At 51.3% G+C, this 26,785-nt stretch overlaps 1 long non-coding RNA gene across 2 annotated transcripts in view; it reads right to left on the bottom strand.

Moving 5' to 3' along the window:
- The window catches only part of LOC138286578 (uncharacterized), a 103,360-nt gene that overhangs the window by 51,264 nt on the left and 25,311 nt on the right, over positions 1-26,785 (bottom strand). Inside the window, exon 4 of one of the 2 annotated variants that reach the window (XR_011202017.1) lies at positions 26,169-26,279. The exons of the other annotated variant lie outside the window; for it this stretch is intronic. This is a non-coding gene — a long non-coding RNA (uncharacterized lncRNA). The remainder of the gene's footprint in view (positions 1-26,168; positions 26,280-26,785) is intronic. 2 annotated transcript variants of the gene reach the window in all.

Below are 26,785 nucleotides of genomic sequence, written 5' to 3'. Positions count from 1 at the left end.
CTTCCGTTGGATCCCCGCCGACACCAGAAAGACCGTGACCCACGCCCTCGTCACGAGCCGCCTGGACTACGGCAACACCCTATACGCAGGAACCACTGCTAAACTCCAGAAACGTCTGCAACGAATTCAAAATGCCTCCGCCCACCTCATCCTCAACATACCCGCAACAGCCACATCTCCGCCCACCTGAGACACCTGCACTGGCTTCCCGTCAACAAAAGGATCACCTTCAGACTCCTCACCCACGCAAACAAAGCCCTCCACAACAAGGGACCCGAATACCTCAACCGCCGCCTCAGCTTCTACACACCCACCCGTCCTCTTCGCTCCGCCAACCTCGCTCTCGCCGCCGTCCCTCGCATCCGCCGCACCACGGCGGGTGGGAGGTCCTTCTCCTACCTGGCGGCCAAGACATGGAACTCCCTCCCCACCATCCTCAGGACCACTCCGCTTTCCGGAGACTACTCAAGACCTGGCTCTTCGAGCAACAGTAACCCCCTCCCCCTAGCGCCTTGAGACCCGCATGGGTGAGTAGCGCGCTTTATAAATGTTTATGATTTGATTTGAAGTGTTTAAAAGTTTATGAAGAATGCACTGCAAGTTGCAGAGAGGATCCGCTGGGTCCTCTTCTTATATCCATTCATAAACCTTTCAGACCAGTGTCAGCGGCTACTTTGGCCCGCTGGGTTCGTTGGGTGATGTCAGAAGCAGGCATTTATATGTCTTTGTATGGGGCCCATTCCACCAGAGGTGCCATGGTGTCAACAGCTTTTCTTTTGGGTTCTAGGTTAGAAGACATTCTTAGAGTTGCTGACTGGTTCAGTGATTCCATGTTTAAAATCTTTTATTATAAACCAGACCAGTAGTGCATGTTTCTAATTTGGTGGTGGATGAGCTTTGAGCCAGCATAATCGGAGCCTCCGGTCCTAACATAGAATACAACATTTTCTAGCTTTGCGTTAAGAATTTTAGATTCTATTAAGGACACATAGGCGAGGAGTATCCCACACAGTAATTAAAATGAAATAAAATGTTATTTACACAATTTGCTTTGTGATGTAAATATTTTCCCTACCCTTGAAATTACGGGTTGTCATATACTTGAGTTTCATAATTGTTTTTTCTTTCAGAATCTGATTCCAAACCAGGGTGAAGTTTTGGTGGATCATCCGTTTTTCGTTTCGGCAAGCATGAATCTTTGATTGATGTTCTTTTCGGAGACTGTTTCTGGACTTCGGCACTGAATGGTATAGCTCATATATAAAGAAAGAGGAAGTCAGATGGTGCCTCTCCAGTTTATAGACTATGATGGTCTGCTATTGGTGGTTATGGGAGGCGGGGTTCAAAGCCTCATTAAGTGTTTACTGTTTTTTTATTGGCTGCTGTTTTTTGAGTAGTAAAGATTGAGAAGCATAATCTTCGCCTCTGTGTCCTTAATAGAATCTAAAATTCTTAACGCAAAGCTAGAAAATGTTGTAGTGTCTTCATTAATTCTAGTTTTCAACTATATTATGTATGAGGTTTATACATGAACGTCAATTCACCAAAATGCCAGGGGTAGCGGAAGTGACATCAGACGCCCTTTGACCTTCAATTTCATTCACACACATGCTTACACACACACACACATTTACACTTACACACATACTTTCTCTCAAATAAACACACTCACCTACAAGCATGCACACAACATACATTTAAAAGCACTTTTTTGACTTACCTCAGCTGCCAGGGAAGGCTATATTCCAGCTAATTGTTATCACTTTTTATTACGCTTATTACATTATTCACTGTTGTAATAAAAAAGTTGAGAGAAAACAGAGTGGGGCTCCAACTGACGTCCATAGGGAGGAGCTGCCACTGTGATCCTGGCACTGATTCTGCCACCTTTGAGGTCAGGGGTCGCAAAGACAGTGCCAGGGGTCGCAAACGGCAAGCCAGGGGTCACAACTGCGACCCCTGGGGACCCCTACATGACGTCCATGGGTTTATACACAGTGGTAAAGTTTAAATTGTCACAGCACTAGGAGTAAATTGCAAAACTGCATCTGGGCAATATCTCTAAATTGCGGGCAGCAGGGAAAATATGTATAAAGAGAAGCGCCTTAAAGTGTAGATAGTGCCACCAATGACTGTGTGCTGGTGCAGTGGGCCAGTATCTCTCAATCAATCAATCAATCAATCAGGAATTTGTAAAGCGCACTACTCACCTGTGAGAGTCTCAAGGCGCTAAGGAGGGGAGGGGGAAGAAGAGGAGGGGTGGGAGGTGCTGCTACTGCTCAAACAGCCAGGTCTTGAGAAGTTTCCTGAAGGTAAGGAGGTCTTTGGTCTGGCCCAGGTGGGTGGGAAGAATGTTCCACATTTTGGCGGCAGAGCGGAGATGCCGGGTCGGGGTGTAGAAGGAGAGTCGTCTGTTGAGGTATTCTCGTCCGGTGTTGTGCAGTGCTTTGTGAGCGTGGGTGAGAAGTTTCAAGGTGATTCTCTTGTTGACTGGGAGCCAGTGCAGGTTTTTCAGGTGGTCTGTGATGTGGCAGTGGCGGGGGATGTCCAGGATGAGGCGTTCTGTATGCGTTGCAGCCTCTTCTGGAGTCTGGCTGTGGTGCCTGCGTAGAGGTCATTGCCATAGTGCAGCTTGTTGCTTACGAGGGCTTGGGTGACTGGGGGAAATAGGTATACGATAAGGAGTAACCAGGGGAATCAGATTAACCAACCCTCCTGGTAATCTCTCAATTATTACTGTAGTAAATGCAATTGGTTGGTAATGTGTCCTGACACAGACATGAAGCTCACGCATAGTTAAGTGCTTTATCTGCTAAATTTATCACTTTGACTCCTGGTGATCCCCTTGGATGACACTGCAGAGGTGAAGTTCTTCTACAGAATAGGTGGCGACCTCCAGGAAACTGGTATGGCAGGGCACTCTCCGTTCCTTGCAGGGGGCTCCCTAAGCTTTTGTTATGCCACTGAGCACCACCAAACCCATTACACCCTCCGAGCTGTGATTGCTGTCGAAAACAGTATTAAATACAAGATTATATCCTCAGTCTTGTAGGCCAAATCATCACAGATGTTCAACAAATATCTGGCCTGGTGTGGGAGACAGGGCTATAAAATGTTTATTAGGAGACCAGTGGAAAGTTTCAGCTGTAAACTTGCCAGCGTCTTCTTAAGGGTTTTGAGGGCCCAGACAATACATACATTGACGCCCTTCTGATAGAGCAAGCCTGCACAATGCAAACAATATAATAATTAAACTTGCACACAAAACAACTGACACACATCTTGCCCTGTGCCTATCAATCCCTAAAAAGACACTGGGTAGAGCGAGGCAAAGGCGGGAAGAGAGAAGTTGTGACAGAGAAATACACAAATGTGAGGCAGAGTGATGGAAAATGAGAATGAATACTTTACAAGGGGGCTCCCTAGAAGATCGGGGGCCCTGGGAATTGCTCACCTTGCCCATGTTGGGTAATAACTTTATACGAATTAATTAAAGCCATTACATAAAAAGACAGTGATCAATACAAAATCACACATCTGGGCCCAGTACATCCTTAAAAGCTCGCAAGCATACGAATAGAAACGACTGTCATGTTGTTATGACAGGTTATAATTACAGCATTTAAGCTGCAGATGATAAGGTCCCTATGCAGAAAGAACTGTAGCAGGACCTACCTATTTTTTTGAAAAGCTTCCGCACTTACAAAAGCGCGCGCTGCATACATAGATTTGCAAGTGATAGGAAATAATGCAAATTATATAAAGCTCTGTCAATTCAGATAAATACATCATAGAGGACGATGCTAACCTAGGACTATGGCAAGTGTCAAGTGATGCACTAATTGAGGTTCTCCTCCAGTTTTTGCCTAACACCGAGGTGCCTGAAATTTTAAAACAGGATCTAAGGACTATGTGGCAAGACAGGAATACTCAGTTTGCGAGCGAGACTGCACTAAAAGTTTTTTTTTTTAAATAATGAAAGACTTATATGAATAGTCGTGCTAGTAAATAAGAGACGCTTTTCATTCTAACAAAGGAGGACTCCCTGTGTGTAATTTGTGAACGTGCTTGTACAGCTGGAAGTGCTGCAATAGATCACTAGTGGTGTCTTAAAACCAGTGCTTAATTGTAGTAGTGGTATCCGGTGCGAGGTACCGGCACTTATTTTTCTGCCTCCCGCATTTACTGCGAGCAAAAGACACCCATGGGAAAGACGGAGGAAGAGAAAAACGAAAAAGTGTCACAAAGGGAGAAAGCAGAAAGCTTTAAGAGTGAGGTGAAGGGGCAGGGAGTGGCTGTAAATGGATTGAAGAGGCCCGAGATGGCTTCAGGATTACGCTGCCTCGTTATTCCGTGCTCGCACTTTTAAACTGCAGCAACCACGTGTTTCAGAGAGAAGCTTTGGGCACCGGCACGTTTTTATTTACAAATTAAGCAGTGCTTAAAACCCGTATGGGACTCCGCAGCTCAGCCGAGACCGTGAACGGCAGGCAGAGGCCACCTAGAACGGCCAGACTGAGGAGATGAAGAGAGGTCGCGTGGAAGCAGGCATGTAACCCACCTGTAGGACCTTTTCTGTCGCGACGGACCATAAACTGCAGCTGAGAGCGGATTGCGTCACAGCGAAGAAAGGAGCCGGATTTTCCATTAGACTGAAAAGAATTAGTGACAGGAAGCAGCGCCCATCCCTCGAGCTTCAAAACTGGGCCAGGTTGAAATCGATATGTGGGGAAAGACGTCACTTGGTAATTCAGCCTAGGCTTTGTAACTATTATGTTCTAACCTAGGCTGAAATGGGATGTAATCAGCCCTCTTATTAAAGTTTGATATTTTTATCCCAAACTTTGAAAATACAGAGTCTGAGACGCGCGGCGAAGGAAGCAACGATGACGCATGATTCTGCGGCGCCCACAGACCCACGGACGCTTTTATTAAATGTAAAATGATAGTCTGCCATAATACTCGGATCTAAAACCCTAGGCTCGCGCATGGTCCACCCGCCCTGCTTCTGAGTGGCCCGTCACCCTCTCCGTACCGAGCTGCTGCCAGGCGCCAAAAGTAATGTTTAGTGCCCAGTGGCGTCTCTATAAATGATTTTAGGAAGAGCGCACAAGGGGCCACAGATCAAAGCAAGAGGGCGAACTACAGCGGACAGCCATGAAGATTACGCGCATGTATGTAATGCACGAGCGCTCGCGCACGCACACACACACACACACACACACACACACACACACAGACTCTCTTAAACATTTTAAACAGATTATGAATTAAACATTACTAAGGTCGGTGGAAGTTGCTTCAGTCACTTCAGTTCTCCTCTACCCACCACACCAGACATTTCGGGGCATATTTATACTCTGTTTGCGCCGGAATTGCGTCGTTTTTTTTTACGCAATTCCGACGCAAAACGAACTCCATATTTCTACTTTGGCGTTAGACGCGTCTAGCGCCAAAGTCCATGGAGTTTGCGTCATTTTTTAGCATGGACACCTACTTTGCGTTAATGATATGCAAGGTAGGCGTTCCCGTCTAAAAAATTGACTCCGAGGCATGTGCGCCGTATTTACACTCCCGGGCAAAATTCACGCCCGGGAGTGGGCGGGTCAAAAAAAATGACGTACGGCCGCTTTTGCGCCGTTTTTTTGCACCTGGTCAGGGCAGGCGTTAAGGGACCTGTGGGCTCGGAAGGAGCCCAGAGGTGCCCTCCCAAGCCCCGAGGGACACACCCTTACCCACCCCAGGAGGACACCCAAGGCTGGAGGGACCCATCCCAGGGACATTAAGGTAAGTTCAGGTAAGTTTTTATTTTTTTATTTTTTTGTGGCATAGGGGGGCCTGATTTGTGCCCCCCTACATGCCACTATGCCCAATGACCATGCCCAGGGGACAGAAGTCCCCTGGGCAAGGCCATTGGGCAAGGGGGCATGACTCCTGTCTTTGCTAAGACAGGAGTCATTTCAATGGGGGTTGGGAGTCGAAAAAAATGGCGCAAATCGGGTTGAGGCGAAAAATTTGCCTCAGCCTGACTTGCCCCATTTTTTGGCGCCCAAGCTCCATATCCCCCTACGCCGGCGCTGCCTGGTGTACGTCGTTTTTTTTCACGCACACCAGGCAGCGCCGGCGGCTAACGCCGGCTAACGTCATTGAATAAATACGGCGCCCGCATGGCGCTTCAGAATGGCGTTAGCCGGCGCTAATTTTTTTGACGCAAAACTGCGTTAGCGCAGTTTTGCGTCAAAAAGTATAAATATGGCCCTTCATTTACTAATATTGATGCAAGGCAGTAGTTACAGCCACCACAGCTGCTGTGCTGCGTTGTGTCAAACGGGGAGAGAACAACTGTGCCATGTCTGCTAATATGTGGAGCCTCTTCTCTCTCCCTCAGCGATGGCCCACTTTGGGCAGACATATCCCAATGTCACACCTTTGCACTATAGTGCACCGTGTGTGTGCATTCCTTAACGCAAATATTTTGTTGTGGAAGGGGACCCTTCTAGTATAAAAATCATCCTTCAACATTTTTCCCAATCGGTATGCGTGCTGTACACTATAGCACACTTGTAAAGTTATACAAATAAAGGTACATGAAAACATTGCTTCTCTTCACACCTTCATGGTGGAGGCATAAGGGTTTGGAACACATCCCTGTCTACGAATGTTAATACTTAGAGGTTTGCAACAAAACTTATAGATGATTGCCTGGGAAAACCCATGTACCACCCATGGAATGCCCCCTTGGCGCAAAGGAGCCCATAGCACAACTTTACGTTACTTTGGAGAACTTTACAATACAAATTCTGGTTTCCATTGGATAGTAAATCCCACCCAATCTCTTTGCGCTGGGTTTGCATCACTTCTGTAATGCGAATCGGAACAAAACATTAGTAAATCTGCTCCTGTTTTTTCTGCAGTCACTCAGTTAAGACTGATGACCTTTTTCTCCTGATATCTTTCTGAAGTCCTCCATTTCCATATTGCATACCTCATCTCTTTCCTCTTCAGCATCCTTATCACTCTCTCTTGCACATACCTCTGTATATCTGACCACTCATTTCCCGTTCACTCACTCAAATGCACCCACTCCCCTTTAAGCACTGCCTTTTCTTTATCTTTTGCTTTAGCAATATTTTGACTGTTGTGTACTGCCTTCCCCATCCCTGCTCACAATAGGCAGAAGTCTTGCTGAACTTCTCTACGTCGATGTACGGCCACTGTCGGACTGCTTCATGGTTGACCGTTTGTGAGACTCAAGCCCCCAATTGTTAAATTCATGCCCAGACACAGATGTGTTTTAGTGTCCTTGAAATTTGTGCTGTGGTGTTGCATCCTTTGAAGTGCCCACTTCTCTGTCCTGTCCTTTAGCCAGGAAGCTGTTTGTCAAGGCAGACTCTAAGCTTGATAGCCCACAACACAGACCATGGGAGTGACTAAAAGATCACACATGGATGCCATCCTCACTGATATATGCCTAAAAAAAGGTTATAATTGCAACCCATCCTCTTCCTGAGATGAGATGTGCCCAGGCCCCAAGGACCATTAACATTTCCATAATAAAAGAGCCCCTTTGAAGTGCACAGGGGAGCTTGGCTCTACCTTCCTCCAATGTGTGTCCCACCCACCTCTCAGGAATGTAGCAATCCACAACTCTGCCAGGGGGGCTGCTCCATATGTGCTGGACCTGGCCTTCTGTTTAGGGTCACCTTCAAACTTTTTGCCTTCTCTCCCCCTGTTTTGCTGAATCCAATTTTGTTAGCTTTAGTACTCTGTGCATTTTATTACTGCTAACCACTGCTTAAGTTCTTGTGCCGTCTCTCTAAAACATAGGACAATTGGCTTACACCCACTTCTACCAGGCCTAAACTTTCCTTTTTAATACAAATAAGTCACCCCTAGCGTAGGACATAAATAGCCCACAGGGCAGGGTGCAGTATATTTAAAAAGTTGGACATGTACATTTAAGTTTTACATATCATGGTAGTGAGCAACTATTTTTTTCACTTCAGCAAAGCCTACCTCTCCCATGGGATAGCACTGTGTTTTCTTATTACATTTAGTAAGTAATAACGTTTGTGTTGGAGCAGATAGGAATATCAAGTTTGGTCTTAAATAGTTGTAAATCAAACCCCTCTTTAATAGTAAAGTCAGTTTTTAAGTTAACATTCTGAAAATGTCACTATTAGAAAGTTGGCAATTTCCTGTTCTAACCAGTCTGCAGCCTGTATCCTGGGTCACATGCCTAGGTGTAGCTCGTAGTTGTGTATTCCTCCAAGACAGCATCATAAAGGGGTACTGGATGTTGGCAGTATGGGCCATCCTGGCCTAATGGGAAGTGTGGAACTGTCTCCTACCACACTTACACTTCAAAGAGGCTGCCTCAACACACCCACAAAGGATTTCACACTAGTCTGTTGTCCCATCAGAGCCAGAGCAGGAGAGGAAGGAAATTCTGAACCAGATGGGGGGGGAAGTCTAGAAATTTCTCTCACTTCAAAGCTGGCAACAGGTATAAATATCGGACCCTCAGACCAAATCTTCAGATCACTTCTGGATCTGTGGTAGACTCCAAAGAAGGTCTGCTCTGCTGCCCTACTGCTGGAAAGACTGCCCTGCTGCCCTGCCATCTGAGGAAGGAATATTGGACCTGCTCCTTTAACCCAGAATCACCAGAGTGGCCTCAAGTTTTGAGCTAAAGGGACATAAAAAGCTGCACATACCTGTTCTGCATCTGCTCAGCTGCCCTTATTCAATTGGATCTGCCTGTGCCCTGCCTCTGGCCTTTGCTGAAGCGAGTTTTGATCCCCAGGAGGTGCCGCCCAGGTCCTGGACCTTTGATATCAGAGTGTACTGTTCCTGATTCCCTCAGACCTGACAGGTCACGAAGCAACTCGATGCAGGACCTCTCATTGCAGCACCCCGCAGCTCCTGATCGTTGATCTCATAGAAACTGATGCAGTATGACGCAGGACCTCACATCAAAGCCCCTCACCTCTCCTGATCGGCATCCTCTTTGGAAGTGATGCAGCACAGCGCATCTTGATGCAGGACCTCGCATCGCGGCCCGTTGCAGCTTCTGATCGGCTGCCTCATCAAAACTGATGCAGCGCAGCACAACTTGACACAGCACCTTGCAGCTCCTGACTTGCAGCCACATTGGAACCAACACAACTCTATACAGCACAACACAGGCCCTCAGATTTCAGTCCCATGAACAACTCGGTCCTTTACCTGGCCCACAATCCATCGCAGTTGGCTTGAACTTATAACTGTGTCCCTGTCCAGTTAGACCAGATAACCCCATTTGGCAGTTTGCACTTTTTGGCCCTACTTTTTACCTAAGAGTTTTAAATTTCATATCTCCAGTTCTAATGATTGGATTTTTGTCATTCTGGTATTATTTTATTTATTAAAATGTACTCTATTCTTCTAGGTAAGTGAGGGATTCTCCTTGTGTTGTTCATCACTTTCCAACTGATTGAGTGCTACATAAATACTTTGCACATTAACTCTAAGTTAAGCCTGACTGCTTTTGATCCAAGCTACCAGAGGGTTAAGCACAGGTTAATTTAGTGACTTTTTGTTGTTCATCCTGACAAGAATTGTGGTTGTTTCTTGAGTAGGGTTTCACCTCCTCTACCCCAACCAATAAGCCAATTTCTCACAATGTGCCTTTCCAAGGCCCTGGGTTTCCAGAGAACCCACAGGTTTTGATGTATTGTACCACTCACAGGCACACATACATCATACAAACACAGACAAACTCATGCATGCTTCACAGTGCTACATGCTAACATGATAACATGATAAAGGCCCAGCCAGGGCAAGTCAAACACACAGCAGTGGAACTGTACATGAGTGGGCAGGAGGGCCCCACTGCAGTAAGTAAAAATGCTTGTGTACTCTATTGATAATCATTATAGTAACACAGTATGCTGCCACCACTGGGCTCATGCTACTTAACACTTGGTAAGGGCATTAGACCTATTCTACTACGAGGGTAGAGCTGTGGGCACCCCATCCGGTCTAACAAATCTGAAATCCATGAGACAGGCCTAGGTCATGGTGCACACCCATGATCCGAGTTCGCTCATAAGTAAAAAATCAGTACAAAGGATCCAGATATCAGTGAAGCAGGGACACTCAGGGCAGAGATGCACATCCGTCACTATGTGAGTAACGTTTCTGTCCCAACTGTGAGCAATAAAGTGACAACCATGGCCTCCATGCATGACAAGCAGTCAAGTGGCATCAATGCACGGTAAGCAACAAATTAGCATCCATGAATGGTAAGCAATCAAGTGACATCAGTGCGGGGTTCGTAATCAGTTGGAAACTATGGAATCCATGCATTGTAAGCATTCAAGTGGCATTGATGAGTGGTAGGTAATCAAGTGGCATACATTAAGCAATCACAGTGAAGTAATACTTGTAGGGGAGGGCCTGCAGTTTCTTCCTTAAGTGGAACAGTGGGCGTGTTTGTCCGATTTCAGTTAGGATGTACTTCCAGCTTTTTGGTAGGTAAAAAAGGCCTGTCATCTGGTCTTTTCCTTTATTTTACACCCGGTTGTGCCCTGGCTGCAAATGGTGTCAGGACCACTCTGACCTGAAACAACGCAGTACCCCTTCTCAAACATTATGGGGCTTTACAGCTTAGGTGAAGAGACAGATGCACTCAACAAAGCAAACAGGTTCAGCGATGCTACAAGGGTGGTTGCAGAAGTTATTAGATGAGAGGATGGACCTTGTGTAATGGGATTTTGACAGAATTTCTTCATAGGTTGGTCATCTACCCATATATTGTCTAATTAAGTGTATTCAAGGAGGAACTCTTGCTGCCCTCCCAGTATCAGAACACACCCACAATACACATTCACCTGTTAGAACAAAAGAAATTCATATATTTGCTGTGAGTGTTTCACATAACCTGGCTCGAGCTGAATGTACTTTACAATGATTACTTACAGCTGTGGAGATGAAAACCACTTTAACTTTTATCAGTATGGAAACAGAGGAATCAAGGCCTGTTTGTTTCTGACACTATGGCCCTCATTATGATCATGGCGGTTTGGCCCGCCATGCCGGCAGTGGCGGCTAAAGCCGCCATCCGGCATGGCAGGCCAAACCAGCAGTGGCGGCTGAAGCCGCCATCCGGCATGGCAGGCCAAACCGCCATATCACTAACAAGGTGAGGGCCGCCAGCGGCAGCCGTCACCCACCGACAGGCTCCCGCCATCAGGCAGCCTGGCGGCGAGTTGAAACACCATCCGCCACGGTAGCTGTGCTACCCTGCGGATAATGTTTCATTTCCCTTTTCCTGGTGAGATATCCCGCCAGGAAAAGGCTGGCGGAGGGGGTGCCCCTGCACTGCCCATGCATCTTGCATGGGCAGTTCAGGGGCCCCGGTGCAGAGCCCCGTCACGCAGGTCAGTGATCTGCGTGACGAGTGCAACTGCAACTGCCGCACAGAGGCATTGACAGCGGCTCCATGTGGAGCCGCCGTCAATGTACCGGCCAAGCCTTTCTGTGAGCTGGCGGCGGAAACAATGTTTCTACCCGCAGGCCCACAGAAAAGTTAATTGTCTGGCCGGCGGGGTTCCGGGGTCGCTGGCGGTCAGTGTTTTGACCGCCAGCATGAACATGGCGGTTGTTTCCGCCGTGTTCATAATGACCACCTATATGTCACCAGTTTTTCTGTGTTTTATTCAGTACTGTTTCTACGCTTTGTCTTTGATTATGTTCACTCTGGTTGTATCCTGTGCAACCTGTGTTAGCAGGTTCTTTGCTTTATGCAGTCACCACTGTTTCAGTAAAAAACAATATTCTAATGTGGCTCCTGAACATCCTTCATGATCACAATCTCTAGTTCCAGGTATAGTCCTCAAAGTGGCCATCGATCTTTTGAACCCCAGGTCCTTAGGCAAAATCACTTTGCATGCTGTGGTCTTCATCTCATACTTCCAATGTTAAAAGAGAAATGTCAAGTCCCAGACTGCTACTAACTCTAGGTATGTATGTATACTCTATCTGTATAGCGTTATCCTAGCTGGATTGAAAGGCAGCTGACACTTTACCTGGTCAGGCTCTTGGGTCAAAGCCAGGACTTGCTGAAGGTGTCACACAAGAATGATCTTACATTGCTAAATATTATCAAGGTTTGTGAATAACTGGATTGCTTCCTATACAGGAATGTAACCAACAAGAAAAAGACATAAATGTAGTGTAGAAAAGACGATCACATGAGGTAAGAGAATGTAATCTCTTTTATTTACTGGGTTCCTTAAATATGGCTCATCCACCGACACACTCCGCACGGCTCTTCCTCACACCGCTCCCCACAACCGTCACTCAAACGAACCTCATCCCCAGCGCTGTTCCATTCTAGCATAGATTCAAAAACACTACACACACCCCTCTCTACAATACAAACAACAATAAAAGAATACGAAGAAATAAGGGAACTGAATAAAATTATACAATTCACAAATAGGCGTGTAGTATCCTATTAGACTTAAAACGAGCTAAAAGATATATGAACGAGTTAGACATAATCCTTCAAATAAGCAGGACTCCGTAACTTCCTCTTAGACTTCCTTGGGTAGCTTTCTTGATCTTCTTTCGGGTCTCCTCCAATCACGGATGAATCATCCTTCAGGACACCACCCTTATACACAACCACTCTATTAAGATTCCACACACGATGATCAGAGGTCTTCACGGCATTAGTGAAAACTTTGATGAGTTTCATGGGTTTTAACAGTCTGTTGCCACCAGTCAGTGATTCAGGAGGTTTTATCAAGACCAGGTCCCCAACATTGACCCTAAGAGCCTTTACTGCATGGCTACGGTCAAAATGGAGCTTACTTCTACTCAGCTTAGATAGTTCTTTCACCCTCCTTTGAACTTCATTAACAGCACAACCACCAGAATCTAAAAATTTATTGACCCAACCTGGTTTAGGCATAGTGTTAGGACACCTAACACGAAATAAAACAAATGGATAAACACCAGTGGTTGTATGTGGTATGAACCTATACACACCAACCCTCTTTCCAGTTCATGTTGTGAGACTTAGCCAAGCTTATGGTTTCTTTCAAGACTCTATTGAATCTCTCAACCATACCATTTGATTCCGGATCCCCCTATATATTACATTCCTCACCTTTCCTCCCTGTCTGTTTCCTCCCGCGTTCTCCTTAGTGTTTGAGTATAAGGGGACACTCCCCCTCCTGGATACCAGAGGCCAGTAGCCTCTAGGGAAAGGGTAAGACTATGTAATTCCCTGCAGTGGTAGGACTGCCTACCTGCCTCTTTAGATTTAGTTACCTACTTTTTCACTTTGTGCATGAATATTGCCTACTATGAGCATATGTATTTTGTGCATGAGTGCATCCCTCTGTCACGTGTGTGGTTGGTTTGATTTTGCAGTGTCATGTGTCACGATTGTTCTAATTATCTGTTTGTCCTCTACAGGCCGCCTCAAGGTAACCCCTTGGGTAAGGTAGACCTTTTACATTACACCTCTTAATACTTAAGTAGAGTTTTCCTCCTCCAACGTGAGGTTTAGGGATCCTAGGCCCTGATGAATGCCCGAGACCTTCCTTGGCTCACTCCTGAGGGCACAAACATGTTGGCTACTGTTTGATAGTTAGGTGACCCTGTGAGTCCTTGTTCTCACAGAGGTGTCCCAACCCTTGTTTTAACCACACCAATCAGACACCATTATTAAAATTGCCACTTCTTACAGGTTTCTGCGTAGGTGTTTTTAAGTTTTCACTAGATTAGCTGGATTCCGATCTTTCCAGAACAAAAGCTTATTTACGCACTCCCTCCTGTTCTTTTAACAGCCAGGTTGAGTCCGCCCAGTTGGCACTGTCCTACCTGGGTAGGGCTAGGTGGTAAAATGATGAAGCATGACACTATATAGGGGGTCATTCTGACCTTGGCGGTAAAAGGGCCATACCGCCGGTCAGAACTCCGCCATACTACCGCCGCAGCCGCGGTAAACCGCCACGGTCATTCTGACCACCAACTGTGAATCCGCCAAAAACCCGACATCCAAGGAAGGCCGCCTCATCAGCGGGCCGCGGAAAACTGGAGATGACCAAACCTCCACCGCCACGCCAACACAAACACAAACACGCCCATGCCATTCTGACCCACCAATCCACGCGGCGGTCTTTCAACCGCGGTATTCCATTGGCGGTACACACCGCTGCGCTCAAAATACACACACAGCTCCAAAACACTGCCACATTGGGCAATTTGAAATACACACACCTGACACACATACCAACAACACTCCCACACATCCATACAACTATAAAACACACACCCCCATCACCCACAAACCGCTACGACCGAAGATCAGAGACGAAGGAGAGAGAGACACATCACAGAATAGAGAGCTACATCACACAGAGGCACACTACACCATCACACACACCACATAGAAGCACAAAGCACCACACACCAACACACTCATCACCATATACACCACCCCACACCTCATCCACACCACCCCATGGCACCCCAAAGGCACCCACGCTTTTCGGACCAAGAACTCCGGGTCATGGTGGAGAAAATCATAAGAGTTGAACCGCAGCTCTTCGGCTCACAGGTGCAGCACACCACTATAGCCAGGAAGGCGGAGCTATGGCAGCGGATCGTGGACAGGGTCAACGCGGTGGGACAGCATCCCAGAAATCGAGACGACATCCGCAAACGCTGGAACGACTTAAGGGGAAAGGTGCGCTCGATGGTCTCGCGACACAACATCGCAGTGCAGAAGACTGACGGGGGACCCCCACCCACTCCACCCGAATTCACAGCATGGGAGCAAGAGGTACTAAACATCCTGCATCCTGATGGCCTCGCTGGAGTACACGGAGGAATGGACTCTGGTAAGTACAATCTCAACTACTTCACCCCCCCCCAGCATGCTAACCCCCACCACCACCCTCACCCCCAACCCCCCATCACACATCCTCCCTGAGAATGTCTCTCCAGCACAACCCACCCAACACCAACCCCTGCATGCCCCCACAAACTATGGTCACCCATCACCCAAGCATGACCACTGCACATACCCCCCCCCCCCCAAAAACACCCCCACAACACCTCCCCCAAGGGAATGGCAGCACTGGGGGACAAGGGCACCAATCAATGGCACGCAATAGCACACACAGAAACAATAACCATACTCTCTTACCCCATGCAGGACCCGAACGCCAACACACCGGCCAGGAGGGTCCAGAAATGTCCATCCCCCCCCCGGAAGAGGCCCCCAGTGATGACAGCAGCTCTGTCGACCTGGAACCTGATGACCAGCCCGGACCATCGGGGACCTCTGGACAGTCGGTTCCCCACACACAGGCCACAGCAGACCCAACCCCCTCTGGGACCAACAGCACAGCTCCCACCCAGCGGGCCCATGCCTCTGTCTCTAGGACAGGTCAATCAGCGGTGTGTCTGCCACTACAGGGCACCCAGGCTAACCCACCACCCCAACAACAACAGGGACCTGGGGGCAGTGGTAGTGGGCACACCGTCCAGGGGACAGAGGCCGGGGGAAACAGGGCAACTCGGAGGGCTGCTGTGCGACAGGGGGGGGAGGAGAGGCCCAGGGAACCCACTCTCCAAGAGGCCCTCACCACCATCATGGCAGCCTACCACCACTCCCAAGAGACGATGGCGACGGTACTGGCCAGGTTCCAGGAGATCCAGGCACAGCAGGAGGAACGCTACATGGGGTTCACCAATCAACTCACCAACATCTCTACCGCTATGGGGAGCATAGTCCAGGCCCTCAACCGGATAGAAGACACGTTGCGGGACCATGTGGCACCACACAGGGCCCCTGTCACTAGCCAGGAACAGCCTACCACCTCCGCCGGCGCTAGTGGACAGGAGGCCCCACCACACCTCCTGCTGAAGAACAACCACCCCGCAAGAGGAGCCTGAGATAAAAAAAATCGACAGAGTAGGATGTCAAGACCCCCGCCAGCATGAGACACCCCCTGAAGTCATCCCACTGTCCCACATTGCCACCCTGTCCAACCTTGAACTGCCCCTGCTCCATCCTTCCACAGGCATATGGACAATGCACCTGTGAGACTGAGAACTGGACTCTGCCATGGCCATTACTCCACCCCCACCCATCACCGTGTTTATATCATGTACCATTATCTAGCACAAAAAATAAATCACTCAATGCACTGAAATCAAACAGGAGTCAGGCTGTATTATTTACAAATGTATAACACATTACCGATCAATTATGTTCTGTTAACTTTGTGCTGAACACATACCGAGATCAATAAGCATTAGTCCATGGGCTAACCAAGCAGTAGTCACGGAGTGGGTCATACAGCACTGAAAAGGGAAGGGAAAATCAAACATCAGTTTAAAAGAACTGGGGGGTCATAGACAAAGTTGAGAAGCAGGAGGCTTGCAGGAAAAGTAAAATGGCGTGGTTGATTCTTACCTGTGTGCTACTGAAAATACTGTTGGATAACTCTGTCCCTGTTGTCTGTGTCGTCCTCTGAGTCTTCCTCCTCTTCACTCTCCGCAGGCTCCACAGCTGCTTCAACACCACCATCTGGACCATCCTCCTGCAGAAAAGGCACCTGACGTCGCAATGCCAGATTGTGAAGCATACAGCAGGCCACGATGATCTGGCACACCTTCTTTGGTGAGTACATCAGGGATCCCCCTGTCATATGCAGGCACCTAAATCTGGCCTTCAGGAGCCCAAAGTTCCTTTCTATGATCCTCCTAGTTCGCCCATGGGCCTCATTGTACCGTTCCTCAGCCCTGGTCCGGGGATTCCTCACTGGGGTCAATAGCCAAGGCAGGTTGGGGTAACCAGAGTCACCTATTAGCCACACACGTTGTCTCTGTAGCTGTTCCATCACATAAGGGATGCTGCTATTACGCATCACATACGCGTCATGCACTGACCCAGGGAACATGGCATTCACATGGGAGATGTACTGGTCAGCCAAACAGACCACCTGGACGTTCATAGAATGGTAACTTTTCCTGTTTCTGTACACCTGCTCATCGTCTTTTGGGGGGACTAAGGCTACATGGGTCCCATCAATGGCACCAATGATGTTGGGAATATGTCCAAGGGCATAAAAATCACCCTTCACAGTGGCCAAATCAACCTCCTCAGGGAATATAATGTAACTCCGCATGTGTTTCGTCAGGGCAGACAACACTCTAGACAAAACTTTGGAAAACATAGGCTGAGACATTCCAGATGACATGGCCACTGTTGTCTGGAATGTGCCACTTGCAAGAAAATGGAGGACTGACAGAACCTGCACCAGAGGGGGAATTCCTGTGGGTTGGCGGATGGGGGACATCAGGGCTGGCTCCAGCTGGGCACACAGTTCATGGATAGTGGCACGGTCAAGTCGGTATCGTAGTATGATGTGGCGTTCTTCCATTGTCGACAGGTCCACCAGCGGTCGGTACACGCGAGGATTCATCCTTCTCCTCGCAAGTCCCAGCGGACGGTGCCTAGGAATGACAACATGGAGCACAGAGTCAAGCCAATCACTGGTACGTTCACCACAGCTTGCATAGCACACGGTTATCTATGTTTTGAAAGGCGTGTATGTGTGCCAATGCAAGGCCTAGGCCTGTGTGTCGCAGTAGAAATTATGCCATGTGGGCCCTTGAAATGGCGGCTGCCTGACCTGTGAAGTGGGACAATGGGATGTGAGGTCAATGCGCTGGCGGAGCACACCGTGGCGGTAGGCGGTCGAAGACCGCTACACGGAGCCGCATTGGTTAACATTGAATGCTATGGGTTTCAGGAGCCAATGACGATGTGCGCCGGCGGTAGCGGTACGCACCGCCGCGGTACGCACCGCCGCGGGCGTGACCGCCATTTTCTATCTGCCTAATCACTCGAGACCTGATCATCCACAGGAGAGGACCTATACTGCAAGTGCTGCTGTGACCTCGGTCTGGAAGTGACAATGGCTGCTGCGACTGGGGAAAGGGCCCCTGCCTTCACGTCTGAAGAGTTGGAGAAGCTCGTGGATGGGGTCCTCCCCCAGTATGCGTTACTCTACGGTCCTCCAGACCAACAGGTAAGTACACCGGGTGCACATGGAATGGGCGATGCCTGTGTGGAGTGGGGTGGATGTAAGTTGGTGGGGTGGGGGGCGAATGAGGAGTGCAACGCACGACAGATGAGAGCATGTGCCATATGGCAAGGTTGGGGAGGGGGGGCCAATCACATCTAACATGCAGTAAGTTGATGAATGTTTCCTTCCCACCCTGTACATGTCACATAGATCAGCGCCCATCAGAAAGTTGAGATTTGGCGTGCCATCGCCAAGGAAGTCCGGGCCCTGTGGGTCCACGTCAGACGGGGCACCCACTGCCGCAAGAGGTGGGAGGACATCCGCCGCGGAACCAGGAAGACCGCCGAGTCACTGCTGGGGATGGCCTCCCAACCTAGGAGGGGTGCCAGTCGTACCCTGACCCCCCTGATGTCCCGGATCCTGGCGGTGGCCTACCCTGATTTGGATGGGCGCTTGAGAGCATCACAGCAGACACAAGGGGGTGAGTATCAGCACATTCTGCTATCTTTCTGCGCAGTGGAGGTGTCTGGGTGGGGGAGGAGGGTTGTGGGTGACATTAGGCCAGGGCACTTTCTGTAGTGTAGTCCTCTCCCTTAGGCATGGCCCTGTGCTCCCGGCCCCCACCTCTGTAGGGTGACAAGTACAGCTATTGATGGTCCAGCCTCACACATCTGCGCGTTTGTCCTCTCTTGACCTGTTGTCTTAGTCAGAAGTACTGAGTAGTGTACCCCGAATGCGCGGCTTAGTGCATGAGGCTCCTGTGTCTGTCCTCTCCGCCAACGGTGTTGACATTGCATGCACTCAACCTGGTCTTCTTTTTTCTCCCCCCCCCTTCTTCTTCATCTTCTTGTGCATGTGTGCATTAGCATCATCAGGCGGAGGAGATTTGGCATCGGAGCACGAGGGAGCTGCAAGTCACAAGGCCCCGGTGGGCCCAGGAACAGACACCGAGGGCACCAGTGATCCGGAGGGCGAGGGGAGCACCACAACGGGGACCGGTGGTGAGAGCAGCGACACAGACACGTCCTCGGATGGGTGCTCCCTAGCGGTGGCGGAAACATCCGGGACCCCCGCCTCTACAGGTACAGCCGCCACCCAGCGCACCAGCCCCGCCCTCCCTGCAGCCCCTCAGCCTACGCTCCGTGCCCGCTCGCCCAGGAAGGCGGGCGTCTCCTTCGCCCCAGGCACCTCAGCCCCTGCCCCTGTCACCCCTGCTGCCCTCAGTGCGGAGATCATTGACCTTGTGAGGACGCTCATTGTTGGGCAGACTACCCTTTTGAATGCCATCCAGGGGGTAGAAAGGGAGGTGCATCGGAGCAATGCCTACCTGGAGGGCATTCATTCGGGTCAGGCTGCCCATCAACGATCGTTCACTGCTCTGGCCTCAGCACTGACGGCAGCCATTGTCCCTGTTTCCAGCCTCCCTCTTCTGAATGCCTCCAGCCTGTCTCTGTCTCCTGTTCCTCAGCCTATCCCATCCACACCATCTGACCAGCCTGCACACACCTCAACACCCAAGGGCAGCTCATCCAGACACAAGCACCACAGATCCCACAAACACTCACCCAAGCAACACCCAGATGCAGACATTCCAACAGTCACTGCCACCCCTGTGTCCCCCTCCTCCTCGTCTCCCTCCTCCCTCCCTGTGACGTCTACACTCAGAACCTGCATGCACACCAACATCAGCTAGTGCTTCCATCACCACCACACCCTCCTGTACAGTCCGCACGCGTGCAGTCACCACCCCCACTGCCATTTACACGTCCCCTGTGTCCTCTCCCACTGTGTCTGTCACCCCCTCTTCCAAGACACACAAACGCAGGCAGCCACCCACCCAACAGCCATCCACCTCACGACAGCCTACAGCACCAGCACCTTCACCCAATGACAGCACACCTGACTCTCCTACAACCACATCCTCTTCCTCCACTCCCATCACCACTTCTCCTACCCTTTACCTTGGCCCTAAAAAACTTTTCCTGGCTAATCTTGACCTCTTTCCCTCCGATGACCTACCCCCTCCATCTGCAAAGAGTCCCAAGAGCACCACAGCCACCACCAGCCCAGCTTCGGGTGTCACTGTTGTGCATGGGTTCTGGAGTCCACCCTTTGCCAGCAGTGACACCTCAATCAGCAGCAAGGACACATCCAGCACCCCCCCCGGCAAGAGGACCAGGAAACACAAGGGCCGCCGTGCGAGGACTGACACGGCTGCCCCCAAGGAGCAAACTTCGCCCACTTCACCAGCCACATCATCTAGGGTAGGCAAGGGCCCGAGAGCCCCATCTAAGGAGCGTAAGGGCAGCAGGGCGGAGAAGTCAGGCAGCAGGAGCGCGGAGCAGGTGGGCCCCACATGCACCATCTCAGCTGGAAAGGAGGACACCAAAGGGCCCAGGACTCCGTCCCCGAAGGGTCCAGAAGCATCACGGTCGGAGGGCGAATGAGCAGGGAGTCCAGGCCAGGTCTGGCTCCCTTGACCTACTGGATGTGCACCGCTGAACAGGGCCCGCCGTGGAGAAGAGCACCGCTGAACAGGGCCCGCCGTGGAGAAGAGCACCGCTGAACAGGGCCCGTCGTGGAGAAGAGCACCGCTGAACAGGTGCTGCCGTGGAGAAGAGCACCGCTGAACAGGGCCCGCCGTGGAGAAGAGCACCGCTGAACAGGGCCCCGCCGTGGAGAAGAGCACCGCTGAACAGGGCCCGCCGTGAAGATAGGCACCGCTGAACAGGGCCCGCCGTGGAGAAGAGCACCGCTGAACAGGGCCCGCCGTGGAGAAGAGCACCGCTGAACAGGGCCCCGCCGTGGAGAAGAGCACCGCTGAACAGGGCCCGCCGTGGAGAAGAGCACCGCTGAACAGGGCCCCGCCGTGCAGAAGAGCACCGCTGAACAGGGCCCGCCGTGAAGATAGGCACCGCTGAACAGGGCCCGCCGTGAAGATAGGCACCGCTGAACAGGGCCCGCCGTGGAGAAGAGCACCGCTGAACAGGGCCCCGCCGTGGAGAAGAGCACCGCTGAACAGGGCCCACCGTGGAGAAGAGCACCGCTGAACAGGGCCCCGCCGTGCAGAAGAGCACCGCTGAACAGGGCCCGCCGTGAAGATAGGCACCGCTGAACAGGGCCCCGCCGTGCAGAAGAGCACCGCTGAACAGGGCCCCGCCGTGCAGAAGAGCACCGCTGAACAGGGCCCGCCGTGGAGAAGAGCACCGCTGAACAGGGCCCCGCCGTGGAGAAGAGCACCGCTGAACAGGGCCCGCCGTGGAGAAGAGCACCGCTGAACAGGTGCCGCCGTGGAGAAGAGCACCGCTGAACAGGGCCCGCCGTGGAGAAGAGCACCGCTGAACAGGGCCCCGCCGTGGAGAAGAGCACCGCTGAACAGGGCCCGCCGTGAAGATAGGCACCGCTGAACAGGGCCCGCCGTGGAGAAGAGCACCGCTGAACAGGGCCCGCCGTGGAGAAGAGCACCGCTGAACAGGGCCCCGCCGTGCAGAAGAGCACCGCTGAACAGGGCCCACCGTGAAGATAGGCACCGCTGAACAGGGCCCGCCGTGAAGATAGGCACCGCTGAACAGGGCCCGCCGTGGAGAAGAGCACCGCTGAACAGGGCCCCGCCGTGGAGAAGAGCACCGCTGAACAGGGCCCACCGTGGAGAAGAGCACCGCTGAACAGGGCCCCGCCGTGCAGAAGAGCACCGCTGAACAGGGCCCGCCGTGAAGATAGGCACCGCTGAACAGGGCCCCGCCGTGCAGAAGAGCACCGCTGAACAGGGCCCCGCCGTGCAGAAGAGCACCGCTGAACAGGGCCCGCCGTGGAGAAGAGCACCGCTGAACAGGGCCCGCCGTGGAGAAGAGCACCGCTGAACAGGGCCCGCCGTGAAGATAGGCACCGCTGAACAGGGCCCCGCCGTGCAGAAGAGCACCGCTGAACAGGGCCCCGCCGTGCAGAAGAGCACCGCTGAACAGGGCCCCGCCGTGCAGAAGAGCACCGCTCCGCTGGGCCCCGCCGTCTCAAGCACCGCTCCGCTGGGCCCTTCCTGTCAAGCACCGCTCCGCTGGGCCCCGCCGTCACAAGCACCGCTCCGCTGGACCCTTCCTCTCAAGCACCGCTCCGCTGGGCCCCGCCGTCTCAAGCACTGCTCCGCTGGGCCCCGCCGTCTCAAGCACCGCTCCGCTGGGCCCTTCCTCTCAAGCACCGCTCCGCTGGGACCCGGCGTCTCAAGCACCGCTCCGCTGGGCCCCGCCGTCTCAAGCACCGCTCCGCTGGGCCCTTCCTGTCAAGCACCGCTCCGCTGGGCCCCGCCGTCTCAAGCACCGCTCCGCTGGGCCCCACCGTCTCAAGCACCGCTCCGCTGGGCCCTTCCTCTCAAGCACCGCTCCGCTGGGCCCCGCCGTCTCAAGCACCGCTCCGCTGGGCCCCGCCGTCTCAAGCACCGCTCCGCTGGGCCCTTTCTGTCAAGCACCGCTCCGCTGGGCCCCGCTGTCTCAAGCACCGCTCCGCTGGGCCCCGCCGTCTCAAGCACCGCTCCGCTGGGCCCTTCCTCTCAAGCACCGCTCCGCTGGGCCCCGCCGTCTCAAGCACCGCTCCGCTGGGCCCCGCCGTCTCAAGCACCCGCTCCGCTGGGCCCTTCCTGTCAAGCACCGCTCCGCTGGGCCCCGCCGTCTCAAGCACCGCTCCGCTGGGCCCTTCCTCTCAAGCACCGCTCCGCTGGGCCCCGCCGTCTCAAGCACCGCTCCGCTGGGCCCCGCCGTCTCAAGCACCGCTCCGCTGGGCCCTTCCTCTCAAGCACCGCTCCGCTGGGCCCCGCCGTCTCAAGCACCGCTCCGCTGGGCCCCGCCGTCTCAAGCACCGCTCCGCTGGGCCCTTCCTGTCAAGCACCGCTCCGCTGGGCCCCGCCGTCTCAAGCACCGCTCCGCTGGGCCCCGCCGTCTCAAGCACCGCTCCGCTGGGCCCTTCCTCTCAAGCACCGCTCCGCTGGGCCCCGCCGTCTCAAGCACCGCTCCGCTGGGCCCTTCCTCTCAAGCACCGCTCCGCTGGGCCCCGCCGTCTCAAGCACCGCTCCGCTGGGCCCCGCCGTCTCAAGCACCGCTCCGCTGGGCCCTTCCTCTCAAGCACCGCTCCGCTGGGCCCCGCCGTCTCAAGCACCGCTCCGCTGGGCCCTTCCTCTCAAGCACCGCTCTGCTGGGCCCTTCCTGTCAAGCACTGTTTATGGTTCACTGTGCCCACCATGCCTCCTCCTTGAGCAGTGGACACTGTCATCCACCAGATGGACTGTGGCTTTGCACTCCCCAGGATGGTGAAGTGGGCAACCCACCCACTGTAGAGACTTGAGAGACTGTGGCTTTGCACTCCCCAGGATGGTGAAGTGGGCAACCCACCCACTGTGGAGACTTGAGAGACTGTGGCTTTGCACTCCCCAGGATGGTGAAGTGGGCAACCCACCCACTGTAGAGACTTGAGAGACTGTGGCTTTGCACTCCCCAGGATGGTGAAGAGGGCAACCCACCCACTGTGGAGACTTGAGAGACTGTGGCTTTGCACTCCCCAGGATGGTGAAGTGGGCAACCCACCCACTGTAGAGACTTGAGAGACTGTGGCTTTGCACTCCCCAGGATACATCAATGGGCATGTTGGCCCCTTCGTGGATCTGGCGTCGTGGACTCATGTGGCTGTGGTGCCTCCCCCTTCCCTTCCCCCTGAGGTGCCTGTAATTTTTTCATCAGATGCCCCTGCAGTGTACTCTCCAAAGGACTCAGGTCTCCTGTGTGGGCTTTGCCCTTGTGTCGCTACACTGTAGCCCACGGACTGTTCCATTTAACTTTCATGTACAGGACTAATTGGCTCGGTTCTCCATGGCAGTGTATATAGTATCATTTTGTTATGGATATTTTGCGTAGTTGACCGCTCCATATTAGAGTCTATTTTTTATATACATTTTTCGTCCCAATTTATTTCTGTCTTTGCATTCTTAAGGGGGGTTTGGGTGGTGTCACTGTGCATTGTTGCTCTGCATTAGTGTGTACATAGTTTGGGGGGGGGGGGTTGCATATGTGTGTGCCGTAAGCTTCCCTCCTCCCCCCTCCCGTGTGTCGTAGGTGCAGTACTCACCGTTGTCATCTGCGCCGGAGTTCGTACTCGTGGTAGATGAGAAGGTAGACGAGAGCAGGTAGGATGTTTAATTCGGGTTCCATGCTGTCCTCCTTCCTCGTGGAGTGTGTTTTGGTGCGCGTTTTCCCGTTCGTAGTCTGTTTCCGCCGTGTTTTTATCGGCGGGGCTCCCGCCCCGGAAAAGGTGGCGGATTGGTGAGTTGTGATAGTGTGGGCGGTACATTGTCTGCCGCCTGCCTGTTGGCGGTGACCGCCACGCTGTTTGTCTGCACCGCCGCGGCGGTCAGAGTGTTAATGTGGCGGGCTGTGTTGGCGGTTCCCGCCAGGGTCAGAATTCCATTTTTTCGACCGCCGGCCTGTTGGCAGGTTGGCCGCCGCTTTATCACCGACCGCCAGGGTTAGAATCACCCCCCTAGTGTGTGAGACCACCTAGTCCGTAAAGGAAACTCCACCCTTTTCCCCCCCCCCACACCTTGCAGCTACTTACTGACCTCTCACTGACCTTACCTATCCAAATAGGAACATGTACAACCAAGGGCAACAATTGTAACCCTAAGGTCTTCTCTATAGAACCCCATACTTCTTTGTGTGCTTTTGGTTATAGAAATAGGGAGTTAAGTACGGTTGGGTTCCTTCTAAAACGTCCCTCCTTCTCCCTTATACTCTCTCCATGTGTATTGATGTCGCACAACTGAAGAAAGTTCTCCATTTCTTTAGAAACAAGCTGAACTCCATTGTCAGTCAACAATGTCTCTGGTATGCCCTCCTTCAAAAATAAGTCTTTCAGGAAGCGTACAACATTCTGAGTTTCAATACGTCTCGAAAAATGAATTTCAGACCAACGAGAAAACAAATCAATAACAACAATAATATATGATTCCTGACCATTGCTATGTATGGGTCCCAGTATGTCCAGAGTGATGTCTTTCCAAGGTTTCTCAGGACGATTTCTCAATACCATGGGTTGAACTCTTGGTTTCATGCTTTTCTCACATACAGCACATTTAACACACTCCCTTACCAAATGTTCAATTTGGACATCCATTCCAGGCCACCAGTAACTAAACCTCAACCTCTCCTTGGTCTTGGAGATACCTGAATGGCCTTCATGAGCTATATCCAGCAATTCCTTTCTTAGTTTGTCTGGTGGCACCAGCCTAGTACCACGTAACAACAACCCATTACTAGTAGCCAGTTGATCCTTCACAAACCAAAATTCCTTGCACAGATCACCACCTTGAAGTTTGTATGTCCAACCACCCTTGATGAGGTCAGTCACTCTCTGTAGTGTAGAATCATTCTCCAATTCGTGACGCCACCTGTCTTCTGCAATCACAGCATGATCAATCTCACAAACTACTGTATATCTGCATCATCTACATCATCCACACAACTGCCATCCTTTACCGAACCTGTATCAGTCTCAGAAACTAACCTAGAGAGAGTGTCAGCAACAACATTCTCCACTCCTGGAATATACTTCACACCAAAATTAAACTCTTGGAGATCTACCACCCACCTAGAAATCCTAGAGGAGATGGAATCTATCCCTTTCTTGTTGAAGGTTTGTGATCTGTCCTCACGATGAAAGTGGTGCCCCACAACAGTTTTTTCAGTTTCTTGATGGCCCAATGAACAGCAAGCGCCTCCCTTTCAATTACAGAATACTTGATCTCAGCGTCTTTAAGACTCCTTGACAAGAACATGATGGTGTTCAGCGGCCCACACCCACCTTGTTGGACGACTGCACCTAGCCCTTTGAGGCTAGCATCAGTTGTAATGAAGGAACTCTTCTTTGGATCAAAATTCTTCAGACAGGGCGCTAAAGATAGCTTGTCCTTGATCATTTTAAACTCTTCTTCACACGCATCACTCCACACAAAATCTACTCCTTTCCTCCAAAGACCTCTCATATTGTACGTGATCTCAGCACAATTCTTGATAAACTTGTGATAATACTCACCCATCCCCAAGAATCTCATTAGCTCCTCTTTCGTGGAGGGAGAAGTCTTCGCATGAATGGTATTCACTAGGTCAGCTTTAGGGGCAACACCTTCACCTGATATAGTGTGACCTAAATAATCAATTGTTTTAGAACCAAACGTACTCTTTTTCAACTTGACAGTCAAGTTATGATCATTCACTCTCTTCAACACTTGTCTAACCCTAATACCATGTTCAGCATGATCTTTACTATACACCAGAATATCATCTTTGTATACACAAACCCCTTCTAGACCTTTAAGCACCCTGTCCATGGCACTCTGAAATACGGACGCAGCTGAAACTAAGGCAAAAAGAAGTCTGGTGTATCTGAAAGTACCAAAAGGTGTTATAAAGGCAGTGAGATTCATGGAATCTTCATCAAGCTGTATCTGATGGTAAGCTGAGGCCAGATCAGTGGTGCTGAAAACCTTTGTATCTCCAATCATCATGAGCAATTGAGAAATGTTGGGCAATCGGTACCTATCCATTACCACACATTTGGTCAATTGCCCGAGGTCAACACACAACCTAAGTGAGCCATTGGACTTCCTGACTACAACTATCGGGGCCAACCACTCCGTACTCTCTACCTCC

Source organism: Pleurodeles waltl, chromosome 3_2, assembly GCF_031143425.1.
Source record: "Pleurodeles waltl isolate 20211129_DDA chromosome 3_2, aPleWal1.hap1.20221129, whole genome shotgun sequence".
NCBI lineage: Eukaryota > Metazoa > Chordata > Amphibia > Caudata > Salamandridae > Pleurodeles > Pleurodeles waltl.
Note: the sequence above shows the minus strand (reverse complement) of the source record. Positions and strands in the feature narration are given on the sequence as shown.